Genomic DNA, 14,666 nt, shown 5'->3' on the forward strand with positions numbered 1-14,666 from the left:
GATGTTTGTAGACGTTTTGTGAGACCAGACAGCTGAGAACAACTCAGGCATCACACGTTATTTGTCAGTGGCTGGCCACTGTTCATGTTAGCCAACAAATTAATACGGGGAGGCTCCTCGCTAGCTGCAACACGCATTGTCGCTTGTGTAGTTGCTTGGCCAAAGGAGGGAGGTGGATGGAAACTGAGGGTGGAGCTGCAAGTCCTGTGGGTGAGGGTTAGAGAACATCTGGGCAGGGAATAGCTGGGGAAGGGCTGAGGGAGGTTTTAGGAGCATTTCTCTGGGTGCTCTAAGGGTGATGTGGGGAAAACCTGCTCTTTAATGCAGTAGGAATCACAGAAAGTGAAAGACTCAAACCTGTAGGAATTGAGGCTTCATACAAATCCTCAGGCGTTTTTTTTTAAATAAGGAACTGGGTTGAATTCAAGCAATTATTTTATACTGTATAATAAGCATTTCTTTTTAATGTTAATATTGTTTTCTTACAAAATATATTTCTAAGAAAAAAATGAACTTTGTGATTTCTTCATCTTTCTGTATCCCTGTATTTCTTATGCAGCTTCAATGATTTTGATCAGATTTCAGAACACTCAGACCGGGTATGGTATAACTCACACAAGAAAACTGAGGCACAGATCATCTATTTTGAGATAACTACAATGACTTTTATGGAGGTTTGATTTGGCTCTAAATGTGCATCCATCATTTTCACGTAGGATTATACCATCAGGGATTGGAAATTTAGCTTCTAATTTATGTTTTACCACAAGCAGTTGTCAGTTCAAACCCAGAAATGATTATTTGCTGGGTAAACTGTTTCAAAATTTCAGGAGCTACAGGTCACACTTAAAGAACTTTTTTTCTCCACTGTGGAGATGTACATGGCAGTCTGGGAGAAAAACATCTACTCCATATGTCTGTTAAGTCACCATCTGAGGAGATAGAGATGGGTGTTTGAATGATTTGAAAGTCCAGGTAGACTTAGCATGTATAAGTTGACCTCAGCAAATGCTCTGTTTATGGCATTATATGCAGGAGGGGAACCACCAGCACTCAGTGTCGCCTGAATGGCGGTGGCTGCGGGCTCAGCATGTGCTGGAGAAGATCACAGCACCTGGAGCGTGTGTTGAGCCCCTGTGAAGAAATTCGTTGGTTACCTACACATCCCAAGCCACCAGAGGTTAGAAGAGGACTCCTGAGGCTCAGAAATTCAGCTGAGTTTCATTATGCAACGTGGGCCTTTAAATTTGTGTGATGGCTTTGGGGCCTAAATGATTTGAGGTTATCTTTTTTACTTTTTGCCAGTGTCCACTGGATGCAAACTGTCCAGCTATGTGACAGACTAGGTGGGAGGGATGTAATAAAATAGGCCCCATGGAGCCATATAGGTTACCCTGGGGGTTATAATTAGGAGCTGTGCTCTGGGTAGTGACTCTACAAAATAGAAAGCCCATGATAGGTCCTGTTCTGCCTGTCTGGCCCTGGTCCCTTCTCACTCTTACATGCATTCAAAGGGAAGCAGGAAACTCCTCAAGTAGCTGTTCGTGCAGTTTGATTTTGTTTTATACCAGAGCAGCCACAGGTTGAAAAGCTTCAGCAGCATCATTTCAGTTGGAAGAGACCCTCAGGATCATCAAGTCCAACCATAACCTAACTCTAATAGTAAACCATGTCCATAAGAACCTCATCTAAATGTCTTTTAAACCCCTCCAGGGATGGTGACTCCACCACTTCCCGGGGCAGCCTGTTCCACTGCCTGACAACCCTTTCCATGAAGAATTTTTTCCTAATATCCAATCTAAACCTCCCCTAGCATAACATGAGGCCATTTCCTGTTGTCCTATCACTTGCTACTTGGGAGAAGAGACCAACACCCTCCATGCTACAACTTCCTTTCAGGTAGTAGTTTGAGGCAGCCTGGGAGAGTTTGCCAAGATGATAAAGCAAAACCACCTGCTCTAGCACTGACCTTCCTAAAACCAAGGCTTCCCCTAGAAGCCTCCATCCTTTTCTGTCTGCTTCATTTGATTTCTTCATCAGGACACAATTAATGAAAAGAGTGGGCTAATCAATTAATAAAGAGAAGAAGGTAATTACCTTGAGAAGAAGGTAATGCTTTCTTGGCTAAGAAAGGTACATGTGACTCTTATTTCATAATCTTCCAAAGATAATTTTGGTCTGTGGACAGAGGATGATTATTTGCTGAAATTTGGAGTTAAAAAAATCCTACTTGGTAATGGTTTATGTGGAATTCAGTGTATTTGTGTGCATGTAAACACCCGTATATTCTTACTGTGTTCTTGCTAAAAAAGTAGATTTTCATACATGGGGTTACAGTTGCATATTTTGGCACCTGGGTACTCCTCCCCCCTCCTTCCCAAGCTCTTCCCAGCCAGTGAGTGTTTCTGTTTCTGTCTATCCCACTTCCTTTTCTCTGGCTCCTTCCAGCTGCCAGTGTCTCCTGCTCACCCGGCTCTCGCTGACTTACAGCTCTTTTTCCTGCTGGCAGCGACAGCCTTGGGTCAGACCTAGGTATACTTCCCCTGATTTGGCCCCAGTTCAGGTGGCTTTGCCATGCCTTTGGTTGAAAAACAGTAAGAATTATGTTTGCAAAGAAGATTTTTGAAGTGTTGATGCAAGGGCTGAGCTGGATAGGAACAGAGAAAAGTAACTGGGGAATAAGGAACCAGCAGATTGGACATAAGGACCATCCATGCTGCCCTTTGCTTTGATGTACCGGCTTTGGAGGGCTCCAAACAATTATCACATGCTTAGACTTCTGCTGTCATGAGTCTCCAGCAAAACTTCACAAACATGACCACACGCGGCATTTTGCTGCAATGCCTTGAGAAAACTCACATCAAAGCAGAAAGTGTTCGTACACATATACACAGGCAATTTCTTGGTCTTTCTCTCTCTCTCCGTATTGATTTCTTGTCCAGGATTTCCCGGTTGCTGGTATTTGGGATCACAACCTGGGGACTTTGCCAGCTGTCATGTTCTGTTGTTTTGAGGACTGACCCTGCAGATCCCATGCCTTTGCCTAATGTTATCGTTTGTGATTAGCTCCAAGGCAAAGCTTGGTTGTGAAGAGCTGATTAATCTGTGTCAGCTTGAGGATATCGAAATCAGGTTTCACAAATTTCTAGGCAGCTTTGGATGTTTTGTTTTTCTGCTTTGTTTTTTTAGCCTGAAGTCTGAATGCGTTGGGGTTTCTAGCAGTGTTTCCACAGAAGTATTTATGCTGGTGTGGAGGTGAGGGGCTGGGTATCTTTGAATTACTGCTCTCTGTTCACAATCCATTTAATGAAGTTTAGGGAGGGCATATTTTCCTGCTGCTCATTCAGCATTTGAGCCACACGCTCTCTATTGCCTGCCCTTTTGTGTGAAACACATCGCTTTTCCCCAGACCATGTCACCAAACTCCCATCAATTTATGTTTGGCTATGGCAGAAGAAAAGCAGGAATTCCACTTGTTTTCATCTCCTTACATGCTGCAAGTCACAAGATAATAGATTCATTTTTCCAGCCTTCTGGTTCTTGTTTTATTCACCCTGTGAGAGATCCCTGGTTGTTCTTTTAGCAGAGGATGGCAGATGCCTTCTTTGAGCTCACTCTTTAGGTGCTATCATGCCTTCATAACCGTGATGCAGCTGCTGCCTCATCCTATAGGTCCCAAAATCCCTGGTCCATAAGTCTGGACTACCAGGTAGGTGTGAGTAAGGCTGCCTGGGGGGCAGTTTTGGGGACCCTGGCTCCATAAGGGGAGGATTCACAAAGAGGATCTCCTCCACCTGTCCTCTTCCCAGCAGGTCATGGATTTTGGAACGCTGGAACATGACCATATGGAAGTTAACTGCTTGGGAAGTTCAGATGCTCTCTTGTACACAATATTTTTACCTCATGTCCCACCAGTCTGAAGGATTTTAACCTAGTCTTTGCTATTAATTGGGCTGATGGAGTGAAATTTTTGGAATTATTTTTTCCTTACTGTGTCAGAGAAAACCACCAGATGCCAGAATCACAACTTTCCATGGAGGGAGATAAAATCAGTTTGCCACAGATGTTGGCTGTGAAGTCATAGCTGGGAGCAGAGCTTTGTTGCTGGCCCATGGTTTATTGCTGGCCTGGTACAAGTTCTTGTGCCTGCTCCGACCTCAGTGTGGGTTCTCCACCCTGCTGACTGATGTACGACAAATGGCATAACCTGGACATACTTATTTTTCCCTCTGGGAACTAATAACTAATGACATTGCTTTATTTAGCAACAATTTGCAGATTCTTTACCTTTTTTTTTTTTTAATAAACATCTCCCAAATATAATGGTTTCTGTATTACACAGAAGCTTGAGCAGCTCCCTGGTTACCTGCAACATTTTGCCCTGTGAGCTTCGCTAATTATGTTTTTTTCTGCAGCACAATATCACATGCAGTAGCACAGCTTAAACGAAACAAGATCCATCTGGTTTAATGGTTTATCGCTCATCATGGACTCCAGATCTTTGCTCTGGAAAAACAACTGCAGTTCTGGAAATGGATAGTTAGGTTATTTCTGTCCTGCTAACTGGAAGAGGGCTGGAGTTTCGAGGCACTGAATGGCACCCAGCCTTGCAGCTTCAGCCAGCCTCCCTCTTCAGCAGGAGATACTACCAAGTTGCAACCCACTAAGTTGTGTTTTTATCGCATGAAACTGAGCGTATGTGCTGCCCGCCCTGAGAAGGGTCCTCTAAGGAGGTCAGAACAGAGCCAGCGAGAGAGCTAAAATAAACCCATGTGGGCAACAAATGTCCAGGCCTGAGCTTCTGCCTTTTTCTTCATTGATCTGTCACTGCTGACAGTAATAAATTAGAGAATAATCTGGCAGTACGAAACATTTTTAATTTGTTTACCATCTCCTGAAAGCAGCTGCTTTACCATCTACTGTCACCTGTAAATATGTGGTTGAATTACTCCTCATGTGAATCTGCGTTTTCTCTAAAATCTAACAATCCTATTATACCGCTATGAATAAGAAGAGAGAGTTCTGTTTAAACCTCATTAGCCTGAATATAAATACAGAAAAGTAATATTGTAAATTAATATCAAGTGTGTTGGACTGCGGTCCAGCATTCTGCTGCCTGTGGATTAGTAGCTGTTTATTCTATTTCTGGTTTTATTTCTGGCTATTTTTCTTCTTTTAAATTTGACTGAAAATTTATTTTAAAAAAATATATTTTTTTTTCTCAAAACTACTAGCCAAATAGAAATGCTCCCATGATTTATTTGAAACAATCCAAACAAATTTCCTCAAGTTTACTCTTGTTCTGTGGTAAATGCCATCTGTACACTCGCAGAATTTTGCTGATCTGTGAGACTGTGAAACAAAGCAGCTCACATAAAAAAAGCTAATTGAGAACTCTATCGGCCCAGCTGTGCTGTGAGACTTGCTGAATGTGAAAATTTCCCGCCAAATACATAAATTGTGTGTTACAATTCATTCAGTTTTATTAATCTCGGTTAATATTGCACTGGTAAGAAAGGACTTAGCTTCTCACTTTGAAATTGGTGGATATTTTCCTGCTGACATCAATAAGATTAGTATTATAAATAGTTTATATGAGACAGTTTCTTTTCAAGTGTTTTTTAGGAGGTGGCTATTTTAGTGTATGCTGGTATTTGTCATTCTGTGCAGTGTAAACTGCTTTAAAACATAACAACAATGCAAGTAATATTTCTTCTACGTAAGATCCATGACTTGTATCTGTTTCAAATACAGCGTATGTAGTCAACATGTAATTGAGAATAATATTAATAAAGCCCTGGGAATAATTTTTGCTCACTGGTGACACATCTTTGTGTCTCTTGTGAGATCCGCCATGAAGGAAGATTATAACTTGCTTTGTCATTTCTGTGCCTGTATTAAAAGGATGACACCAAATTACTTTGGCAGCATCGATAACAAATGAACAGGTGATGGAAAGGTTATCTTTGCTCACCAAATGTCCAGATTAACCATGTTTTGTCAGCACCAGGAACAGGCCAAGAACAGGAACAAGGGCTCATAGTTGCTCCATCCTAACTCTTGAGGCCATAATCTGGTCAAGGAGAAGTGACATGACACACCTGACTTGCCGGAGACTTCCATGTTGCCTTAGCAACTCTGCTTGTGCAATGTGTGTAAAATATGACGCAAGCAGAAATTCTGGCTTAGTGGTAGGGAGGTTTTTTGGGGTTTATTTTTGTTGGTTTTGCCCAGGTATCGATGATGCTCACGAAACTGAAAGGCGGACAGCAGAGGAGGCTCCAGTCAACATCTGCTGTCCTCTGCTTGTGAGCCAAACGCCCGGGAGCACAGATGGCCTTTATGGCCATTATGGGCTGGAGACACATTCAGTGAAAAGTAATTTAAGTTCTTGCAGAAAAAAAAAAGAAGAAAGTATATGAATGTGGGTTTGCTCCCAACACGAGACAGTCTGAATCAACAATGGGAATGGGCCGCTTACCAAAGAGTCTGCTGGAGCAAGCTCCCACTGCCAGGGCAGGATCTCCTCTCCCTCTTGGCCATTAGAGGGAGGAAAAAATAACAGACTATAAGAGCCACTAAAATAAGGACCAACACCAGGAATGTACCATGGGTTTAATACCAGCTCCTCCTCTCGAAGTAATTATAGCTGATGCTGCCCAATGGTTACCGATGAACTATCTTTCGTCGTGGTCTTTTGTTTGGGGTCAGTAGTTTGGGTTGAACATCAAGACCAGCACATGCCAGTCGGCTTCACATGGAGAGTAAAATAGGAGTGAAGGTGACAGTGAGTGTTGTGCTGCTTCAGCCATGAAAACAGGCAGCTGAGTTTGGGCTAGACCCAAGCTCTTCCTACGTGTTTGTTTCGCATCATATAAACTTTACCCAAAAGTTCACCACAGCACTAATTTTAAAGTGAGAAAAGGCCAGGCTAAACGAAATACCGGTATTTCTCATATTATCAACTCCTGCATACTCGGAAATGCGGTACTTGCTAAAAATGTATCGGTAAACTCTGAAATTTTCTTTGAATCTCTTGATGTGACCTAGATTCAGGTGGCGCATGTAACCCTTGCAATACAATGTTCACCTAACTCATTCCTATTTATGTGCAAAGAAGATGACATAACTATCACTAGACTCCCCCATACTCGTGTTTGTAGGGCAATTATTTTTTAAGAGGAAAATTAACTCAGTATGTGCCTCTGAATGCTCAAGTTCTGCATCTCTCCTAAATTGCAGTGCCACATGTTTTGATGTTTCTTCTGCTAAGGAAGTGTGCTGTTCATTAGATGCCTGGCTCATTGCTCCAAAGACCCGATGTGGTACATATGATCAGATATAGCTTTCCACATAGAAGAACCTCCATTTTGATCACAGCACCTCTTCCCTTTGTTATTCAATACTAACTTTTCTCTCAAATATTATTCCTCTTCTTGTTCACCTCTTTAGATGTGTCAATGAACAGTGGTCTCAGTTATTTCCAGTGTTTAAGGCAGGAGCTTATTTAATGCAGTGAAAAGTTTGGAAAAGTGCTAGGAGACCATGTGGAGATCTCTGCAAATGGTAGTTCACAGTTAAGACATACTCATTAAGGTTTTGATGCCTTTGCTAGAGCTCTGATGTGCTCTGCCAGCATCAAAACATTTAAGAAGAAAACTGCTTCCAGAAAATGCTCCAGACCATTTCTATGTAGAAGGACCCACCATTACCATCTGTCTTTGCTTTTAAGGATGCAAATTTTTTGATTTTGCACACGGTCAGAACTTCCCCCATCTGAGCAACTCCTGCCTAATCCAGCTAGAATTGTAGAATCATAGACCCATACAAGTATTTTGGTTGGAAAATACCTTTAAGATCATGGAATCCAACCATTAATGTAGGACTGCCAAGTCCACCACTAAACCATGTCCCTAAGAACCTAATCTATGCGTCTTTCAAACACCTTCAGGGATGGTGACTCCACCAGTTCCCTGGGCAGCCTGTTCCAATGCCTGACAACCCTTTCTATGAAGGAGTTTTTCTGAATATCCAATCTAAACCTCCCCTGACACAATTTGAGCACATTTCCTCTCATCCTATCACTTGCTACTTGGGAGAGGAGACCCTCCATGCTACAACCTCCTTTCAGGTTATTGTATAGACAGTGATGAGGTCTCCCCTCAGCCTCCTTTTCTCCAGGCTGAACAGCCCCAGCTCCCTCAGATGTTCCTCATCAGACTTGTGCTCCAGACCCCTCACCAGCCCCATTGCCCTTCTCTGAAATTTCTCCAGCACCCCAATGTCTTTCTTGTGGTGAGGAGGCCAAAACTGAACACAGGATTCAAGGTGGGGCCTCCCCAGTGCTGAGTACAGGGGGATGATCACTGCCCTAGTCCTGCTGGCCACACTCTTACTGGTACAAGCCAGGATGCTGTTGGCCTTTTTGACCACCTGGGCACACTGCTGCCTCATGTTCAGCTGCCTGTCAATCAACACCTCCAGATCCCTTTCTGCCAGGCAGCTTTCCAGCCACTCTTCCCCAAGTCTGTAATGCTGCCTGGGGTTGTTGTGACGCAAGTGCAGAACCCGGCACTTGGCCTTCTTGTATCTCATACAATTGGCCTCGGCTCATCAATCAAGCTGTCCCAGATCTCTCTGTATGGTCTCCCTACTCTCAAGCACATCAACACTCCCACTGTAGAGAGAAAGCACGCTGGTGCTCTTTGCCCCAAAGGAAATAAGCCCACTGCTGTACTAAGACAACACCAAAGCTATGAATAAGTCCAGGCCTTTTATAAAACACTGTATTTGTTCAATGTTTAGAGGAGCTTCAACACTCAGCCATGAAGTAGGGAGACCAGATAACCAAGGAGCATTTTCCTTCTACTGTTTGTGTGAAAAGGAAAAACAAAGGCAGCGGTTCTCTCCCCATGTCCCTCTGTGTTTGTCCCAGGTTATTTCCTTGTCAGCGGTGCCAGCCATTCATTGTGCCTGAGCTCCTCAACTACTGGCCAACCCAGCCATGTCTTCTGTGGTGAAGCACTCTTCAGGTGTGGTCCCAGATGAGCATCCTTTGCAAGGGTTTAGAGAAGAGCCTCCCAGGCCTTATTTCACTGGGGCTGGGCAACAAAGTATTTCTGAGGACCTGAATCTGGGAGATCAAGTACCTCTAAAAAATTTTTGCCCCACTCTTTCTAAATGAGGCAATACTGTCAACTTTTCAGGGGCTAGATAAAAAGGAGCAATGATTAAAGGTGACAGTCCAGCTCACTTTTGACGAAGAGAAGATTTCCGAATTTTACGATGCTGAGCTGAGCACAGTGGGTGCAGGCTACCTGTAAAACTAGGTCACATCTTCAAGCTGTAACTTAAACTAGGTCATACTTTCTGACTAGTGAAGAGGGGGAGTATGAGTTTCAGAAGCTTGTAAATTATCATTTTCTGGAAAAGACCCAACATGATTAAGTGCTATCCAAAAAAATCAACCAAACCAGCTTGACGCATAAGAGGAAGTTCATAAAACATCACTTTATCTTCCTCCGCTTCATGAAAATGGAAATGTATTTCCTTTTCAAAATAATTGGTGGTGCAAACACTGATGCTGCCTGTGGTTTAAGCTGCTACTGAGTCATTTAAAGTTTTGTGAGCAGGAACATTCAACGCAGACTTTTCTGGGTCCATTCCTATAAATTGCATAAATAAGGGGGAGGTTTGCTTTGCTAAGCTCGAAACTCACTTGCATTTGCAGAGGTCAGAGAACAAATTTAGAACTTCACTTCCTAAAATCATCAATAAATCATTTTAACATTAATAATCTTCACAATACCATGCAAAGCAGGTAGCTCTAAGAAATTACAAATCAAAATGCAGAATATTCTATAAGTTCTTTAAACTCACTAATGGGAAAAACAGCCTCAGATGCCCACCACGTCCATGGAATCAATTGAGCAAAACTAACTCTTCTGACACCTTGACATCTCTCTGCTTATTCCTGCAAGCATTGATTTCTGTGCAAGAAAGAGTTTATATCTTCAGGTTCCTCTTAACATTCCTGTCGCGTCCTAATTTGGTGCCATAGCAAACAGTAACTGGGACATTGTTTAGCATCCTAAATAATACGGCTGGCCAAAAGTATATGAATACAGAATAACAACAACAATGAATAATCTGGCTGATATTTTTTAAGCTGAACTCAAGGGTTTAGCTGCTAATTTTGCTGCGAGCTGAGAACTGAAATTCCTTCACTGGCTCAGAAAAACCTAGGTTAAGCTTTTCTCCTCTGAATCTTCCTGCCTGCTGTGTGGAAACAGGAGTTTAGTGTCTGCTGGAGTGGCTGTTGGGGAGAGATAAAACAGGGCCACATTTTCCCAAAATGGTACCTTCCCTGCTGCCACCCCAGGCTGGTGGTGAGGGGACCTTTCTTGACTCAAAATCCTCTCTGACTTGCATGTCAACACACATCTTGCTTCTGCTCTGGGTTCTGGGGAAATCCTACAGTCTTGAGAAAGCATGCCAGGGACTTTTCCCACCTTCATTTTCCTCTCCCTGCGCTGGCGGTCGCTTGCTCACATCCTGCTCCTTACAGCGTCTCTGCCGCCCCATCACTTCACCTCTGCTCAGATTGGGTCCTCCCCGCCTCTGTACCATGTCCCTCTCCCTCACCCTTTCTTAGCTCACCTGTCCCACTACAACCCCCTTCCCACCCTGCAGAAGTTCTGCATCCATTTGGCACTGATATGGTTGTTGCCTTGATGACTTGTTTTGCATATGCTGTGAGTCCTACCTGCCCTCACCATGTCAGTGCAGCCCATAGTCTGCTGGGGTCCTTAGTTAATCCCAGGCATCACCATAATAAATTGTGATTAAAGCTAAAATATTATTTTACACAGAGCTGAAGTAGCTTACTTGCCCCAGTGGGTCAGTAGAGGAGACAAGTTTTGGTTTTGTGTTTTTGTTTTGTTTTGTTTGTTTGTTTTGGTTTGTTTTGGTTTTGTTTGTTTGTTTTATTATTGTTGTTGACTCCTGTATCTATACACTGGAATGCTTGCTTTCTTCAGGACAGCACACAACACAACCCTTCAAGGGAGACTGAGGGGTACTTATTCTCCCCCTCTTCCCCCCCAGCACTAGTGCAGTGGTTTAGATGACTAAGAAGGGACACGTGTCCTCCCAGAGTCCTCCTGTCTCCCATGGTTAGGGACATGTTAGCCCCACTCCTCCAGCAACTGTCCCTGGGAAGACCTTGCCTCCTTCTGTTGTTTTGTCTCCAAAATGTAAATATCTCCAAGATCCAAGCAGACTTCTATTTCCTGCCAATCTCTCCCTCACCCCAAAACAAATAAAGTTCCCCAAATGTGATGTACCACAAAGGGCCCATATTAAGGGACGTTCTCTGTGTAGTGTGTTGGCAGCTGCTTCTTGTTAAGCAAGGAGTAGATACTGAGATATTTGCAGTATCTGATTTGACCTCAGTTGCAGAACTCAAGGAAGTATCTGCACCTATGTTGCTTATTGCACTGCAAGCCAGCATCCACAGTGCTAAAACTGCACCAGAAATCAGCCATTGGCAGGCTGGAGTCACATAACACAGCAAGGCAGCTGCACTACCTAGAATTTCCTCTTCGTTTGAAATGCATAATAAAAATCTGAAGCAGGAAACGGGTTATCTGGTAAAGTTTCAAATGATGCTGTTATCTGGTATAACCTCAGCGCATACTAGAGTGTCTCATCCCCTGCCTTCTGGTCCTTGAAATCAACTCAGTTGTGATAAGCTGTTATTCATTTAAATTCTCCTAGTAAAGGTGTAGACGTGCACACTCTGCTCTACTTTATTATCTGTGGGTTATTTCTCCAAAAAGCCATTTTCAGTTTTCATCTAGGAGCTGAAATTCACAGTGTCAATGTAAATTAGGCAGCAGGGTTATGATGAAATACACATATATACATGGATGTCCTTATATATTTTCTAGATACAGACTCACAAATTGAAATTTTCACTTTTGGACTAAATGTTCAGTTTGTTTCCCTGGAACCACATCAGCAAGAATGGGTCCAAGAAAGTTCTTGTGCTGCCTGATAAAACACATCCCTTAAAAAATGTTTAAACATATAGATGCCTGAGAAACACTTCCATTAACTGACTAGGAAAAATGGACTTCCATCTGTAGGGCACAATGGTCCTTGGTCTTTCAAGCCCCAGTCACATAATTATTTGGTTTCTGACACATTTTTTTAAAACTCATTTAAAAGCATAAACCAGACCAGAAGATGTAAAGAGGAGGTGTGGGTGAGACTGAAGAGGTAAATAGGCCTCAGGCTGTCCCTCTAAAAAGAGGTGAATTTTAACACAAATCAGAGTAAAGAGCACTATATGATACTGACTTAGTATTGAAGCCACCTCGGTTTCAGACATCTAAATGAGGCCTATATCCAGGCTCTCCAAGCAGTCAGTTGAGACAGCTGATGTCCTAGATAGGGACCAAATTCTCTATAAAAGAGGTGGTGGGAAAGGTGGGAGGATGCTCCTTGTGGAGTTGTCCATCTTGCTGACTTATGGAGGCTCCATGGTTAGTTTGGCATTAACTGTATATATCAAATTTTTAGATACTTCCAGGAGACTCGGCCACCCCACCAGAGCTATCAAGATGGACCTGTTTGCTCCTGGTGAGCACAGCTTTTGGTATCACTGGCAAATCCCAGATTCCTGTGGCCACCCCACAGAAGCCTTCCAGAACAGTCAAACAGTTCCCTGAGCAGGGTGACAGGGAAAATGTGCTGCTGCTGAGCTCCCCAGAAGATGAGAGCCCAGAGATTCCCTCCACCAGTGTCAAAAGGATCAGAGAGAGCTCCAAAGCTGCTGCAGGATCCCTGCTCTGCACAGGTCATATGTCTCTGCAGGATGGCCAGAAGCCATGGGACTCTTTTGTCTAACAGCGTAGATGTGGCCTGAAGTACTCGGCAGAAGAAACTTGTGGTCATTCTGTCCTGGAGACTGGTGGTTCCTTAGAAGGAAAGCCTTTGCATTTAAAAACAAGCAAACAAACAGACAAAACAACCAACAAAACATGCTAAGTAGAGGTGAAAATTGCAAAAGGGATGTCGAAAACCAAAGTAACCTCAGGGGGAAAGTTTTCCGGCTGCTCACCTGGAGGTTCTTGGTAGTGGGTGCCAGGTGAAATCAGCTCGTGGTTTCCACAACGTTTGGGTGTAGGAGGAGCAAGGACTTGGCCCCCAGAGCTCCAGCAGCTGCCACTGGGGCTGCCAACCTTCCCCTCCTGCCCTGCTCACAGTTCCCTGCTGGACACTCATAAATGAGGGACATGAGCGAACTGAAAATCAAAGAGGATGAATGTGGCCTTTAGCTTCCCCCTTGGCAGGCTTTGGTCAATTTGACTTTCTGCCACTGTGAAGCACAGCTGAAAGAGCTTTCCAAGTCTGCAGCTGGGCTGCTGTCTGCTCAATTTGCTTGACAGAAAATCAAAACATTTTTGAGCAAAATTGAAAATTTTCTCATGGAAAATTGCCTTTTTGTGAGAACGATGTTCTTTTCCCAGTAAAATAATTCCAGCTATCTCTGTGTTATTGGTGCAAGGCTGACATAATAATCTGTAACAGAACAACTCAGTGTGGAGTGAATCTCTCAGGAATGTAGATGTCCAGAGAGTCATGACCATCCAAGCTGTTCTGTTCTTTTTTGCCTTTCATATTCCTCACCAGTTGCAACTGTACTTCCCTCCAGCATGTTCTGGCTAAGTCCTTATATTATTTTCTGTCTCTGGTCCCCCCTTCCCTATATACCTTTTTGTCATGTGCATTAATTTCCCTATCCAACCAAGCTGGCCTCTTGCTATTATATATCTCCTGCTCCGTCTCGCACATTGGGATGGACTCTTCTTGTGCAGTGGGGTGGTTGCTCAGCCAGCTCTCCTGTGATTTTTAAACAGCCTCCCATGGCATCCTGCCTACTACTCCCCTGAAAAAAAAATGAAGTCCACACTCCTGAAATTCATAATAATATTGCATGAGTTGCAATCCTCACTTTGCTCAGGATCTTAGGCTCCTGGGCCCCACAGCCAAGGCTGCTATCAGCTACCATGTCCTTGATTAGCTTTTCATTATCCCCGAGCAGCTGAATTGGCTGAGCACTTCCCTAGTTGTCCTGTCCATTACCTGTGTAAAAAATTGCCCTCAACACATCCCAGAAACCTCCTGGCTTGCTTGAGCCCCACACGCTGCCCTTCCAGCACATACTGGAGTGGGTAAATCCTCTCCTTGAGAACCGGGGCCTGAGACCAGGAGACTTCTTCCATTTGTTTAAAGAAATCATTACACACTCCCTCTTATTGACCAGGTAATCTGGAGCAGATGCCCATTGTGGCATTCCCCCTTGCTGTTCCTGTACCGTCAACATGATGATAATATAGATTAGAACAACCTGAAAATGTATCTGAGCTCGTCTCCCTCATTTAGAAGTGTCCAGCAGGGAAGAGTGAGCTCTTCAGCTCCTGCACATCTCCGGCTAGCAGGGCAGGAGGGGAAGGTGGGCAGCCCCAGCAGTGACTGCTGGACCTCTAGGGGCCAAGCCCTTGCTCCTCCTACAGTGTCAAACAATGTCTTCTCGTCACCAAAAAGTAACTGGATATAGTGTTTATTATTTAGGACCAATTCAAATAAAGGACTCTGCA

Source organism: Nesoenas mayeri, assembly GCF_963082525.1.
Source record: "Nesoenas mayeri genome assembly, chromosome: 1".
NCBI classification, from domain to species: domain Eukaryota; kingdom Metazoa; phylum Chordata; class Aves; order Columbiformes; family Columbidae; genus Nesoenas; species Nesoenas mayeri.